We start from the raw sequence: 14,905 nt of genomic DNA, 5'->3' as shown, positions 1-14,905 counted from the left end.
CGAGATACAGGCTTTAGAGGCACGTCTGGCCAGGACATGGTTAAATGTGGTGGGTGTCTTAACTGTAGTCCTTCACAAGAAGTTATTTTTGTAGTAGTTGTAATTGAGGGTTACCTTGCTTTCTCCTTTGCTTGACATGCTGATTCCATTGTCTTATCTTTCTTTCTCTCTTTTGCTCTTTCTGTAGCAGAAGCAGTTACTCAGAGATCTGTTAGTCTCTTGATCCTGAGGGCCAAGGATAAGGAGCACATAGAACTCCTTCTGCTGTCCTCACTCACTAGACTAGAACTCCCCTTCTAGACAGGAAGTAGGACCAGCCCACTCCTGCTAAAAGGGGAGGAACAGGGTGGTTAACCATGTCCCTGCCAACCATACTATGTCATACTAGGTGTATATAACATTACAAACCAAACATTGGCAGATATCCCCCTGGGGTACTGCACATGTGTTTTCAATAGGCAAAGGGGAAGACGTTGTTACCAGGCATCTTTGGCAGTAGCTTATCTAAAGTGAGAAAATGAGTGTGACTACAATAGAAATAGTTTTTGGTTGTAAAACTAGTTTTGGTCACTATCTCGAACGGGTATGCAATGATGTAATGTATTTGTAGTACTCATTATACTACCACTCTGTACATATCTATATATGTTCAATCTGCTTCAGATATATTATGTATCATGTATTATTACCTGTCAAGTCTTTCTGCTCTTGTGACATGTTTAAAAGAAGAAAAGAGTAAAAATCTAATAAAGATTATATACAAAAAAAAACACAAAAAAACCACTGAGCTATAGGTTTAGACAGCAATTAAAAATACAATGAACCTAAAAGACATTGCGAATCTGACTAGTCAGACATCAGGGTCACACATCACTTGAATTTGTCTCTTTTCTAGGGCTCAATAAAATATACATTTTTTTTAAAAGGGGTTTTGAACCCAAGAACACTGCATGTGAGGCAACCATTTAAACCACTGAGCTGTATGTTGGCTGTCCTCCACTGTTGCTCTCAAAGGCCAGTGCACCGTAAGGAGGGGGAACCCATTCTTCCTTCGGGTCACACCCTGATTCTGGGGCTCCTGCCTGATGGTAGCTGGGGTACCCTTGATGTTAGGTGTTTGGATGGGTGCAACACAGGGCATATGTAGAGTGTAATGGCCAGTTTATAGTTTAAGAGTCAGGAAACCAAGCCAGAGGCACACTATCTCTCTCAGTAGAATCTATGGCAGGTGACTGTACTTTTGCAATTATGCCTGTAGTGTGCACTGCAGTGTACAGGTTGAATGATACGATTGACCTGGTCTTTCCTTAAAGGGGTTATCCAATATCATAAACTGCCCCCCATGTGCTGGGCCCCACACAGGGAATATATTTACCTGGGTCCCCGCTCCCTTCGCCCCTCCTGGTCCCCGCAACTCCGCTGCTTCTCCCCGTGCGCCGATGAAAACATCCAGTGTTGGGGGGGGGCTCAGCCGATGGCAGGCGGGGACGGGGATGAGCCTCCCTAGCCTCACCTGCGATAACCCCTTTAAGTGTGTATGGTGTCTTACCAGTAATCCCTCCATGGCAGTAAAGTGTGTATTACCCTCAACAGCAGTTACCTTACTGCCCGACTCTTCTCGCTCAGTCATGCATTTCTTAACCTTCTCCTTTCTCTCTTGCTGTAGATTTTCCTGCAGTCAGAGATCTGTTAGTCTCTGGAACTTACATAGGACCTGTCACCATAAAATGCAATGCATTCTGAAAGCATCATGTAATAGAACAGGAGAAGCTGAGCAGATTAATATAAAGTTTTGTGGGAAAAGATTCAGTAAAACGTATAATTCATACTTCTATATGTCTGCTTTTTCTACCTCCTTTGAACAGCATTGGTACAGGGAGGAGGGGTTGTCAGTGATTGACTGAATTGTGCATATAGAGATAGCTGATAACACCTCCTCCCTGTACCGATAGCTCTTCACAGGAGATGTAAAAAGCAAAGATATAAATGTATAAATTACAAGTTTTACTGAATCTTTTCCCACTAAAATACACTGTATATCAATCTGCTTTAGCTGTGAGCTCTGTTTAGAATTCAACGTGGCCTCAGAGTATTTCACAAAATGACAAAGCTTTGATAATTGAACTGATTTCCTTTTACCACAACGGAGCCAGGAAAGAGAAGAAACCGACTAATCTCAGAGATTTGTCTTGTCCGGTCAATTGAATCATATGTTATGTTAAAATTAGTTTTCTTTGATTATTTCCATGTCTGGAGATTAGATTAGGAAATTGCCATCAAGCCCTGCTTCATATATTTTCTTTGCATCTGGGAGTCGTTATTCAGACTGTGACTCCTTGAAGTAACTGAATAGAGTGATTGGATTACTATAAAATAATTTACTATACAACAAGACTAATAATAATGATGTTTGTGACCTCTTAAATGAATATTGTTGACTTCCAAATGACCTTTTTCATCAGAAAGAGATATTTTTTAAAACTCAATATTAATGGAAAACTTTTACTACTTTTTTTTTGCTGTTTTTATTTCGGTAGTACTACGCAGCTGAAAATAACTACAAAATAGTGTCCTTCTATCGCAGTCAGCACAGAGAGATAAAACTCCTATAGTACATACGAAACCCATTTTAGGGGTTTTCCAGGTCTTTTACACTTATTACCTCTTCTCTGGATAATAATAATAATAATAAATATTGTCCATAATGATAAATAAGCAACATTTTAGGAGGTTGTCCCATGAAAAATATTTACATTTTTCAAACCAGCACATGGATCTGAATACTTTTGTAATTAGATGCACTTAAACTTTTGCATAGTCACTGAGTTAGTCAATAAAATCTATCTGCAGAGCTACCTGCTGTTTGTACTTTGTGGTCGCACATGCTCAGTTCCATCCTTCAACTGCCACCAGAGATATCTGTGTACGTCGGGCCGCCCGCGGTGCTACTGTCCCGCACTCATAAGATCATATAAGTGCGGGACAATAGTCCCGCGGGCGGCCCGACGTACACAGCATCATTGTAATCTATGATGCTGTGTGCTTCCGTGTGAACGATCAATGCCGCTCACAGACCATATGGTTTGGAGGGCATGCGGTCCTGGTTTTGGCTTACAATAACTGATGAAAATGACCGACCAAATAACTGAAGTGTGAACTTGGCCTAACAGGGAGTGAGCTGCAGAAGAAAGAACACACCCAGTGATCTGTGATAGGGGGAGAGGTGCAGCAGAAAGGACACTCCCCTGAGAAAGGACAAGAACCCCCCCCCCCCCCCCCAAAAAAATTATAATAATAATAATAAAAAAAGGATATGCTTGAGCTGGTAACTTGAAATAAATCTAGCAGAACAATTGATACAATGAATGCAGAGATCTCTGGATCCATAAGAGGTACAGGGCTGGTTCTAGAGACTGTCATGTACTATATTTTTTACAATAATGGGATAACCCCCTTTAACAGACACTTCATGATTGACTCACAGGTAGACAATAGTAGTTTCTTCTGGAGTCTGTTCATGTCATAAAACTTTCCTGCAACTGAATATCTCATAGTTGTTAGTTTCTACCAGTGTCTATGACAAAGTCCCCCAGACGAGGACAGCTCAGGCTGCCTGGACTTTTACCTTCTTGTCGATAGTGAGACATGACAAATAAGGGCCGTTCAGACACGTCTCCACTCCCTTGTCAGAGGACAACACAAACCGAGGCTCATTCTTACTTTTCATCTCATCAACATGATGTCTAAGTGGTTGAATGTCTGCTGGTGACCATCCTGCCCTTCTCTACCCACCAGACATGTCCATAAAACAGGTCTAAAGCAGGGCAGGTAATTGACAGGGAAAGTGGACGTTCAATCAGTCACTTGTTTGTCACACGTAATTGCAGGTTAAAGCACATGTCAGGACTTGGACTGACTTTAACAGTAATTTGGCAACCAACCTACAGTTCTACATCACTCACCCCTCTCACAAGTAGATGATATGAGAGAATCTGAAAACCTACTGTTCACATGATGTAATCATCCTTCAGGGGATGAAGGTGAACTGACATGACTGATATATATATATATACACACCGATCAGCCAACAAAAAGTCGCAAAACGCCATTGTGCCTTCACCACTTTTCGAAAAGGGGGTGAGGTGAGAGGGGGGCCAGTGGCCTCAGCCCATTTATCAGATACAGGATATTGCCAAAATGACCAGAATCCCTTGCCCTACACAGTTAAGAGCATGGGGTTAGACAGCCAGATCAGGCAAGCGATGGTCAGGAGGGAAGAGTTCCTTCCCAGCAATCGCCTGCTCGTCAGTGGAGGAGACTGCTGCATTTACATGCAGCGATCTCCTCCTCAGTATTGTATGCCATCGCTCACTGTTTGCCGGCAGCAGATCGTGATTAGACACCATGATTCGCTGCCTGCAAATGATAACTTTTAAACCTGTTGAAAGATTTGGATTGCCCAATGAATGAACGTTTGCTCGTGCATCGGGTAATCGGCACAGTATTACACCGGATCCGGTTTATTATCTCTAAAATAGCAATAACGGATCCGGTACCAAAACCATTGTAATTTGTGCCCGAGAAAACGGATCCGGCATCATTGACTTACATTGTGTTTTTTAATCCCGGATCCGTCTTGCTCCGCACCCCATGACGCACTCAAAAATGCTGCTTGCAGTGTTTTTCTGTCCGCGATAGGAACGCAACCAAACGGAACAGGATGCAGTCTGGTGCACTCCGTTCAGTTCAGCTTTGTCCCCATTGACAATGAATGGTCTCAATAGTGGAAAAGGGAAACGCTGATGTGAAAGTAGCCTCAGCGATCATCTGTCAGACAATCTGCCTTTATACTTCCATGTCGGTATAACACCTTTAAGTCTGAAAGATACAGAAATGTTAGATCAGATCTGAAGTAGCACAGCCGTCTGTATAAAGGGTGTGTTAGACACCCCCATGCTGCAAGCGATTGTCGGGAGGGAAGCGTTCCCTGCTGGCAGTAACCAGATAGCTAGGAAAGGACACCGCTGCTATTACATGCAGCGATGTCCCCCGCAGCATGGAAAGGAGCGATCGCTATGCCGTCACTCGCCCCCATGCAGGACAGCGGTGTGCCGGTGGCAGAACATGATCACACAGCACAATCTGCCGCCAGCAGATTCAGATCTTTCAGCATGCGGAAAGATCTGAATTGCCCAAAGAACGGCAGTATTAGGGCTCTTTCACACGAGCGGATGCCATGCGGGTAATCCGCTGCGTGAAAAGAGAGCCAAGCCCCACTCCGGACAGCAGAGACACGGAGCAGTAACATGACTGATAATGATCTGTGCCTCTCTGTGATCTTTTTACTACAAAATCTCAGTGAGATAAAGTGGTCACCGTGATTTTGTAGTAAAAAGATCAGAGGCACGGAGCATTATCAGTCATGTTACTGCTCCGTGTCTCTGCTGTCCGGAGCGGGGCTTGGCTGTCTTTCACGCAGCGGATTACCCGCACGGCATCCGCTCGTGTGAAAGAGCCCTTAGACTGCCAGATGATCGTTAACAGGCGTTCATAGGAATGCTCACTAGCGATTAACGGGCAGAAAATCTGCCCATCTAATATACCCTTAAGTCTTGCCTAAAATAGCCAGGTAAATAGAGGTCTCCTGGACAATATGGTGACTTTAAGTCAATGTTGACATTTGCTCAGCTGAGATAGCCATTCTTTATCTGCACTTACGTCCCGGCCCTACACAATAAGTGCTAGTAACTGCATTGTTAGATGCCAGCCATTGTGTGCGGTAATAATCTGCTCTTCATGCTGGGCCCGAGAATTGTTCTATCACTCCAGCTGATGTAGAGAAAAATGGTAAGGAAACAATGCCCCCTCATTAAACTTTAAACCACTTTAGCTAACTTTGGGCACAGAGTCAAATGCATCATTAATGTATAAGCATGGCATCTAAGTAACCTCACACACAGGGATGTGAAGAACACGGACCTGCTGCTTCCATGTTTCCTGTTGTCACAGTGAAGGTCTTTAGAGTCTGTTCACACAGTGTGGTCAGAATGGCATGTAACATCCACAAGTCATGCTATAACTGGAATGTGACTGCATCAGGCCTCTTGCACACGACCGTGTGTCCCCCGTGGCCGTATTGCAGCCGCATACAGCGGGTCCGCAATACACGGGACACCGGCCGTGTGCATTCAGCATGACGGATGCGGACCCATTCCGGAGATGCGGAACGGGACCACGGAATGGAAGCACAACGGAGTGCTTTCGTGGGGTTCCGTGCTTCCGTTCCGTAAAAAGATAGAACTTGTCCTATCTTTTTGCGGAACGGACGGATCACGGACCCCATTCAATTGAATGGGGTTGCGATCCGCATGCGGCTGGCCCACGGTCGGTACCTGTGCATTGCGGGCCACAGGTTTGTGTGCAAGAGGCCTCATGTGAATAAGCCCATTAGCTGAGGATACTAACTGATACTAACGCGATCCACACAAATTCCGTGTGAACCCGCTCTTAAAACAGTAAGTAAAGCAGAGAACTGCTGCTTGGGGATTATGGAAGAACTTTCTAGTATTTACTGTCTGGTCTGAAATGGCTGATAACAGGGAACAATAGACAGAAGGCTGACTGTCTCTATGAGAGGTGTCGCAGTACTGGCTGTCTCTATAAGAGTTATCGCAGTCCTGGCTGTCTCTATGAGAGCTGTCGCAGTACTGGCTGTCTCTATGAGAGGTGTCGCAGTACTGGCTGTCTCTATGAGAGTTGTCGCAGTCCTGGCTGTCTCTATGAGAGGTGTCGCAGACTCGCAGTCCTGACTGTCTCTATGAGAGTTGTCGCAGTCCTGGCTGTCTCTATGAGAGGTGTCGCAGTACTGGCTGTCTCTATGAGAGGTGTCGCAGACTCGCAGTCCTGACTGTCTCTATGAGAGTTGTCGCAGTCCTGGCTGTCTCTTCAGGGCACTGCGCGCTCCCTCCTCCCTGCGCGATGACGACTCCTTACCGCTAGTTACACGGACCTCCTGTAGGTGGCGCTGTGCTCGCCCCGCCGCTTTATATCAGGCGCTGGCAGGCCCGCTGACGTCATTGTGTGGGCGGGCAGTGCAGGTGCTGAGCTGTGCGGGGTTGTGGCAGGTGCGGGGTTGATTGCGATCGTCTATCACACAGCCGGGGAGCGGTGACTACAAGCCAACGGGACTGAGGCAGAGTGCGGTGAGCCGGCTGACAGAGGTAAGCCTCCATTATGTGCGGTAACTGGGTCATTGATGCGAACCCCGCGGTATCGGCAGATATTGCGGGACAAAGGTTGATGCCAGGTAACTTTCCGTCCATTGGGCGTCTCTGGCGGGAGCTCTGCTCTTCTGGGACTTGTAGTGCATCCCCCCTAATAGACTTACTGTTGTCATGCATACCAATGCTAGAAGTACCAGTGGTGTAACCGCTGCTTGTGAACTGCGCCATATGTATGCCCGTCACATTTACCAGACCTTGCAGTTATTACAGGGGTTGGCATATTGTATTGTGTGTGTGCCCACAGGGTGGACCTGGCATATAATACAGGAGCCTTGGTGGTGCTTTATGGCCCATGTCAGCAAATGGTGGAGTAATTCTAAGCTGCCATCTGATCTAGGTTCTCCTAAATCTCCACTAGAGGTATCTAGTATCGAGCGCTGTTCACACGCTGCAGATGTCTGCGACTGTTCCTCCCCAAATCCTCCGTCACATGTAGATTTCCTCATTGATCTGCAAAAATATATGCATGAACAGATCTGCCCCACCGCCTGGAGATCTGCCCCACCGCCTGGAGATCTGCCCCATCTCCTAAAATCCGCTCCTGTTCCATGACTTGAGGTCAGTGCAGAATTAGTTTGCAGCGTGTGAACGGCGCCATCTAGCAGGAGAGCGGATAGTCGCCGTCTTCATCCTTATCGTTAGTCTCTGCTCGGAGTCCTGTCCGTCTAACCCCGTCAGGCGGAAGCTTCTCAATCACCTTTGGATTTTGCTCACCACCTGATCCCGTGTCTTTTAGGCGCCATGCACACACCTTGGATTTCCGTCTGCAAACAACGGATTCGCAGAACGCAGATGCATTTCATATTTTCCTCACTACAATTGCGTATTCTCGACCACTATACGGGCCAGACTAGGACAATGTTCCGTGATTTGTGGATCTGCGAAAAACACGGCTGTGTGCGTGGCCCCCATAGAAATGAATCGGTCAGTGCGCGATCCACAAAAAAAGCACAAGGCATGCAGACTGTGGTTGTGTATAAAAAGCAGGTTCTCACTGGTTCATTAGAGACATTGCACTAACTTTATAATGGGATGTTCTAGGCAGTTTCTGGCACGGGCTCCTGCCATCCACACAGAATACAGGCTGCTGTAGGGGGTTGTCTGGATTGGGCATCCCTTTATGGTTCTCTAGAGCCCCTGACCAAACCAACCACAAGTAATGAACCACACGTGTCATCTAAAGAATCTACATTATTGTATCAGTACAAATAGTACACAAAATATCAGTGTCATGATAACAGCCATGCAGACGAGCGCTATGAAGCCTATTCCCCCTGGGATCGGGGCCGTATGTACCACATATATGATACCCCTATCGGCTGGACATTAAATTACCAGAGGTGTATATTGCCGACTGCTGTGCAGGATTTGTAATATGGACACCTAGTGATAAACACATAATTGTAGCGCACCACCGACGGCAAACAATGGGTAAGGTATACCACCCGGTTCAGTTACCGTACCAGAGACTTATAGATGTATAGCTCAGAGGGACATGCCCCTTTGAAAAAGCATGGCGAAACGTACGTCGGGGAATTCTGGTTTTTGGGTTAGAATGTTACTATATTATGTGGTTGATATTTTGAATTGCTTATGCCCTTTGGATAGCACTCCGCCAAAAAAACGGAACGGACGCTGAAAGAAAATACGTTTGTGTGCATGAGGCCTTATATTGTGTCCCGGAGTGCTCAGACTTAGAGGTGGTGGGGGTTAGTATTTGGGCACATCCCCCTCCATGGCCTCACAATGCCCCCTTGGTGGCAACTAAACCCCGTGGCTCATTTTTGTACATAGAACGTCTATTATCCCCATGATAACTAGTTAAAGGTGTTGTCTCATCTAAGACAAGGGGGCATATCGCTAGGATATGCCCCCATGGTCTGATAGGTGCGGGTCCCACAGCTGGTACCTGCACATGTATCGAGAACGGAGCGGGGAGAGTGGTGGCTGGAGGACTGCGGTCCGACCACCACCAAGCGTCCTCTCCATAGAAGTGAATGGGAGCGCACTGCGCATGACCGGCCACCGCTACCATTCACTTCTATAGGCCCGATGGAAATGGCTGAGCCAGTGCTCGGCTATTTTCGGCAGCCCCAGGGAATTGATTGGAGGGTGCATGCGCAGTGCGCCCTCCACCACTTTCAGAGCTCTGTTTAGGTATTGGGGGCATATCCTAGCGATATGCCCCCATTGTCTCAGATGAGACTACCCCTTTAAATGTATTGGGCCATAGTTTATGGTATAAATGTATGTTGCATGTTTTTCAGGTTTCTTTGGTATAGATCTGGCTGCCTAAAGGGGTCTTTGAAACTGATGACCTATCCAACACTGGGCCCCCTGCCAATCAGCTGTTTATGAAGGCCAGGGCTCTCTTTCTCGCTGCTTATCCTAGGCCGATGGCGTCACGACCATTGCTCACGTGGCCTAGGCGCAGCTCGACCACATTCACAGCGGTTTCTGCTGTGGGGTACACGGGTTCACATGTCTGTTTCCGTGTTTTCAATGGGAGGGCACTGAGCCGTTCATGGGGCCAAAGATGTTTCCTGTGCGGTTTTCCAGACTATGCCAAAAATGTAGAGGTCCCTTCTTGGTGCGGTTACTGTGCGGACACCTCCGAAAGCCGCATCGGGAAGCGTGCTTCCGGTTTAGCTCCTTTCGGTGCAGCTGAATCGAGAACTGGTCCACTGTGCACCATTCAAAATAAAAACCTGCATCAGAAACCACAGTAGTTTCTGCCGGCGGAATTTGATGCGGTCGAAATCCCTTGTGTGAACCTACCTCTATAATCCAGGTAGTTTACGAAGCACCCGCCCTGGTGGTCGGCTGAGATTGCTGGGGTCTTCCTATGGTTTGCGGCTCCAGAGCGGTCTGTTTCAGACCTCATGTCTCGCCTACATGGTCCACACTGAATGTGGTGCCCGTCTGATGCCGGAGCGGGCACCACCCCACCAGGCAATAGCTCTTACACCTTCTTTATGCCAAGAATGGGAATTTTCCAGCCCTTTTGTGAATTGCCCTTGTTTCTTCAGGCGGTGCTCTTTTTATTAGGGATTGTTCGCAGGTGGAGAAGGATGGTAGTGGAGGGTGAAAGCTTTATCTCCCTGTTCCCTTTTTATCGTCTGTACAAAAAAGCCCCTCAGTCTTCGTCTTAATGCACCTTTCTAGTAACCGAGCTCCGCTAGCTTGTATTCCACCTCCCCCTTTTAGGATCCTTTAAAGGGGTTCTCCAGGTCTAGAAAAAGACGGTCACTTTCATCCTAAAACAGCATCACGCTTGTCCACAGGTTGTGTGTGGTATTACAGCTCATCCCCAGACACAAACCATGGATCGGTACGTGGAGCTGTTTTTGGAGTAAAGCAGCCATCTTTTTTTTTAATTTTGGACATCCCCTTTAAATGGCAGTCTATTGTTACTATTTATTTCTCTAGTACTTGCTTTCCTGAAGGGTTTATGTAAATGTTTGTATCTCTTCTACCCTGCTGTTATAGGAGGCCACGTCTCGTTCAGTGATGCATCAGGGAGTTTGTGTGCGCGCTGATGACAAATCATCCAGGAATGAGGGCAGCCTTCCTGCGCAGTGCTCATTGTGGTCACCGGCTGTGACAAGTTTGTCTGGTTTTTTTAGCACTGCAGGATATTGTTACACCTTTCTGTGTGTTTAGTTCCTCGGAATTTCGGCTTCTCCGGTGGAGGCTTCTTCATGTCTTTAAGTCATTGGTAGTTATTACCCGATCGCCTTGCCCTCGATAGAAAGTGATCCTGGTATTACTCATGGGTTTTCTTGTTCTTCAGGGAAAGTTTGTTTTATGGGAGTTCAAGGGAGTGTCCAGGGCTTGGCACCGATGGAGGAAGTGTGATGGACTTGCACGAATATGAATGATATCTAGACTTGATATTACAGTGGTCCCTCAATTTAGGGACTTCTTACACTGGCCAAGAATCAGGAAGGAATATTTGTGTGATTGCTGGTTCAAAGTCCTTGGGCTGTGTACGGCTAGGGCGACAAGGCGTATGACAGATTGGGTACAACTACACTGCAACATGTGTCGCGTGACATTCCGGTCACAGTGATGTTGCGCAGCATATTTTATAATTCTAGTCTATGGTGTCGCACTGTGACACAAAAATCCATTTTTGGATGGGCTTTTTGTGAATGTCGCAGTGTGACACCATAAAATATTTAAAAGAAAAAAAAAACTGCTACAAGAGGACATGGTTCTAAATTAGAGGGGCAAAGGTTTAGAAGTAATATCAGGAAGTATTACTTTACTGAGAGAGTAGTGGATGCATGGAATAGCCTTCCTGCAGAAGTGGCAGCTGCAAATACAGTGGAGGAGTTTAAAGCAGGGCTGTGGAGTCGGTAGATAAATGTTCCGACTCCTCAGTTTTATGTACCCCCGACTCCGACTCCTCTGTATTAATATGCGAATGTATTTTATACATTCCTTGAGGGAAAGAAACGCAACCTACCACAGGACTACTGGCTGGGAAGCCAACAGTCTACTGTATTGCACAGTTTAAGCAAAAGACAAACACAATGAAAACAAAGTTTTTTTATTAATCAATCAAGTGGCTGGATAGTAGCAGCAGGCATAAACATCAGGAACAGGATCTTTACCAGTTCAAAAATACAAACCACATTATTTGGTTGTTTTAGAACAAAAACAAAGCTTATCTATAATGAACCAAAAACAAAATCTGTAAAACCTAGAAATGGTTTATATTAATCTTGAAATGTAGTTATAGGATTAGCAAATCAATTCAATGTAGAGTTCTAAGGAAGAGAATTGCCTCTGCCAGATCCTCTTTCATAGAGACTCTTAAGTCAGACTTTATTATTTTTAGGGCTGAAAATAATCTTTCGACACTGACTTGGGTGGGTGGCATTGCAGTAACTATTCTGGCCACATCACTAACGATCTCTGGATAAACAAGGATTGTGCGTTGCCTGCCATATAGTGAAGCACATGAAAAGCATGCTTCTTCACGGTCACTTAACGTGTTTGTTTTGCGGTTACGTGAGGCACTGCATGCATTGGTCTTTATTCTTACAGTAGAGAAGTCATTAATTATAACTTTTTGTGAATTGGGACATCTAAACTTGCTTTTTTTTTTTAATTCCAATCTAAATTTAGTAGGAGTCTGAGTCGGTGCATTGTTTGCTGACTCCGACTCCAGGTACCCAAAATTTCCCCTGACTCCGACTCCACAGCCCTGGTTTAAAGAGGACCTTTCACCTGGAAAGACATTGTGAACTAAGTATCCTGCCATGGAGAGCGGCGCCCGGGGATCTCACTGCACTTACTATTATCCCCGGGCTCCGCTCCGTTCTCCCTTTATCCCCTCCGGTATCTCTCACTAAGTTATAGTAGGCGGTGTCTGCCCTTATCCTGTGGGCGTCTCCTTCTCCTAGGCTGCAGCGCTGGCCAATCGCAGCGCACAGCTCACAGCCTGGGAGTTTTTTTTCTCCCAAGCTGTGAGCTGTGCGCTGCGATTGGCCAGCGCTGCAGCCTAGGAGAAGGAGACGCCCACAGGATAAGGGCAGACACCGCCTACTATAACTTAGTGAGCGAAGATACCGGAGGGGATAACGGAGCGGCGCCCAGGGATAATAGTAAGTGCAGTGAGATCCCCGGGCGCCGCTCTACATGGCAGCATACTTAGTTCACAATGTCTTTCCAGGTGAAAGGTCCTCTTTAAGGCTACTTTCACACCTGCGTTCGGGTGTCCGCTTGTGAGCTCCGTTTGAAGGGGCTCACAACCGGCCCCGAACGCATCCCTACTGCCCTAATGCATTCTGAGTGGACGCGGATCCGCTCAGAATGAATCAGTCTGGCAGCGTTCAGCCTCCGCTCAGCGAGCGGACACCTGAACGCTGCTTGCAGCGTTCGGGTGTCCGCCTGGCCGTGCGGAGGCGAGCGGATCCGTCCAGACTTACAATGTAAGGTCAATAGGGACGGATCCGTTTGAGGATGACACCATATGGCTCAATCTTCAAACGGATCCGTCCCCCATTGACTTTCAATGTAAAGTCTGGACGGATCCGTTCAGGCTACTTTGACACTTAGAATTTTTTTTAAACTATAATGCAGACGGATCCGTTCTGAACGGATCCAAACGTCTGCATTATAGGAGCGGATCCGTCTGAGCAGACATCAGACGGACCCGCTCTGAACGGTAGTGTGAAAGTAGCCTAAGCATGCATGGGATAGGCATAAGGCCATCCTTCATATAAGATAGGGCCAGGGGCTATCCATAGTATTCAGTATATTGGGCAGACTAGATGGGCCAAATGGTTCTTATCTGCCGACACATTCTATGTTTCTAGACTAGAATTATAAAATATTTTGCACAACATTACAGTGACAGTTAGTGGCCCTAGCCCTGTGTTTGTAAAACTACGACTCCTAAGATGTCCACTTGCTTGCCTATTCTCAGAACTCTATAGAAATGAATGGCGCATGCTGGGAGTTGTAGTTTCACCATAGGCAGGGTGAATCGGGGGACAAGGTATTATAATACCAGTCATTTGCCATTCGCTTTGTATTGGGCCGTGTGAAAGGCACTTTAAAGAGAACGTGTCATCAGAAAATGACCTATTGTTAAAGGGGTATTCCTGTAAAAGATTATCCTCAGAATAAGTCATCATTATCAGATCAGTGGGGGTCCAAGTCTCTGCATCCCCGCCGATCCGCTGTTTCATGGAGCCGCTGTGCTCCTCGGAGCTCTGGTGAGAGATGCTGCTGCCGGCAGCTTTTTGAGGACAGCGCTGTATATCATATAGTAGCTATTCTTGATATTGACTTGAATGGGGCTGAGATGCAACTAGACCATGTGACCAATGTACAGTGATGTCACTGGCCTAGGAAGAGGCTGCAGTGTTTAAGGCCTCGTCTAACATCTGATTGGCGGTGGGGTCCTGGGAGCACCCCCCCAGATCTGATACTGATGACCTATTTTAAGTCAAAAAATATATTCCTGGATAACCCCTTTAAACATAATTTCTTAGAACATATGATTTTATTTTTTTGTCCATGTTACCATTTATATTTAAAAAATAATTAAATAAATAAATGATGCTGTTTTTCACACTGCCTACAAAGGCTACTTTCACACTAGCTTTTTTGCTGGATCCGACAGGGCTCGGAAAAAATACTTCTATTACTGATAATACAACCGTCTGCATCCATTATGAACGGATCCGGTTGTATTATCTTTAACCTAGCCAAGACTGATCCGTCATGAACCCCACTGAAAGTCAATAGATCCATTTTCTATTGTCATAGTGTCAGTTAAACGGATCCGTCCCATTGACTTGCATTGTGGGTCATGACTGATCTGTTTTGCTCTGCATCCCATAACGGAAAGAAAACTGCAGCATACTGCGGTTTGCTCTCCGGTATCAGAACGGAATGCATTTTGGTGCATTCCGTTCTATTCAGTTGCGTTTTGTCCCCATTGACGATGAATAGGGACAAAACAGAAGGTGTTGTGTTTTTTTTTGTTTTTTTTCTCTCTCTGGTATTGAGACCCCATGACGGATCTCAATAATGGAAAATAGTAACGCTAGTGTGAAAGTAGCCTAAGCCTAATATGTTGAGACTTCCTCAACATATTAAAG

The 14,905-nt window shown here is 46.1% G+C and overlaps 1 protein-coding gene across 2 annotated transcripts in view; it reads left to right on the top strand.

Moving 5' to 3' along the window:
* Nucleotides 1–7,088: 7,088 nt before the first annotated feature.
* The window catches only part of LIMA1 (LIM domain and actin binding 1), a 58,736-nt gene continuing 50,919 nt past the window's right edge, over nucleotides 7,089–14,905 (top strand). For both annotated transcript variants that reach the window (XM_040426010.1, XM_040426009.1), the window contains exon 1: nucleotides 7,089–7,220. The gene's annotated coding sequence lies outside the window, so the exon portion shown is untranslated. The remainder of the gene's footprint in view (nucleotides 7,221–14,905) is intronic.

Source organism: Bufo bufo, chromosome 3, assembly GCF_905171765.1.
Source record: "Bufo bufo chromosome 3, aBufBuf1.1, whole genome shotgun sequence".
In the NCBI taxonomy this organism is placed as follows: Eukaryota; Metazoa; Chordata; class Amphibia; order Anura; family Bufonidae; genus Bufo; species Bufo bufo.
The sequence above is the reverse complement of the archived record's forward strand: the minus strand, read 5'-3'. Positions and strand labels throughout refer to the sequence as shown.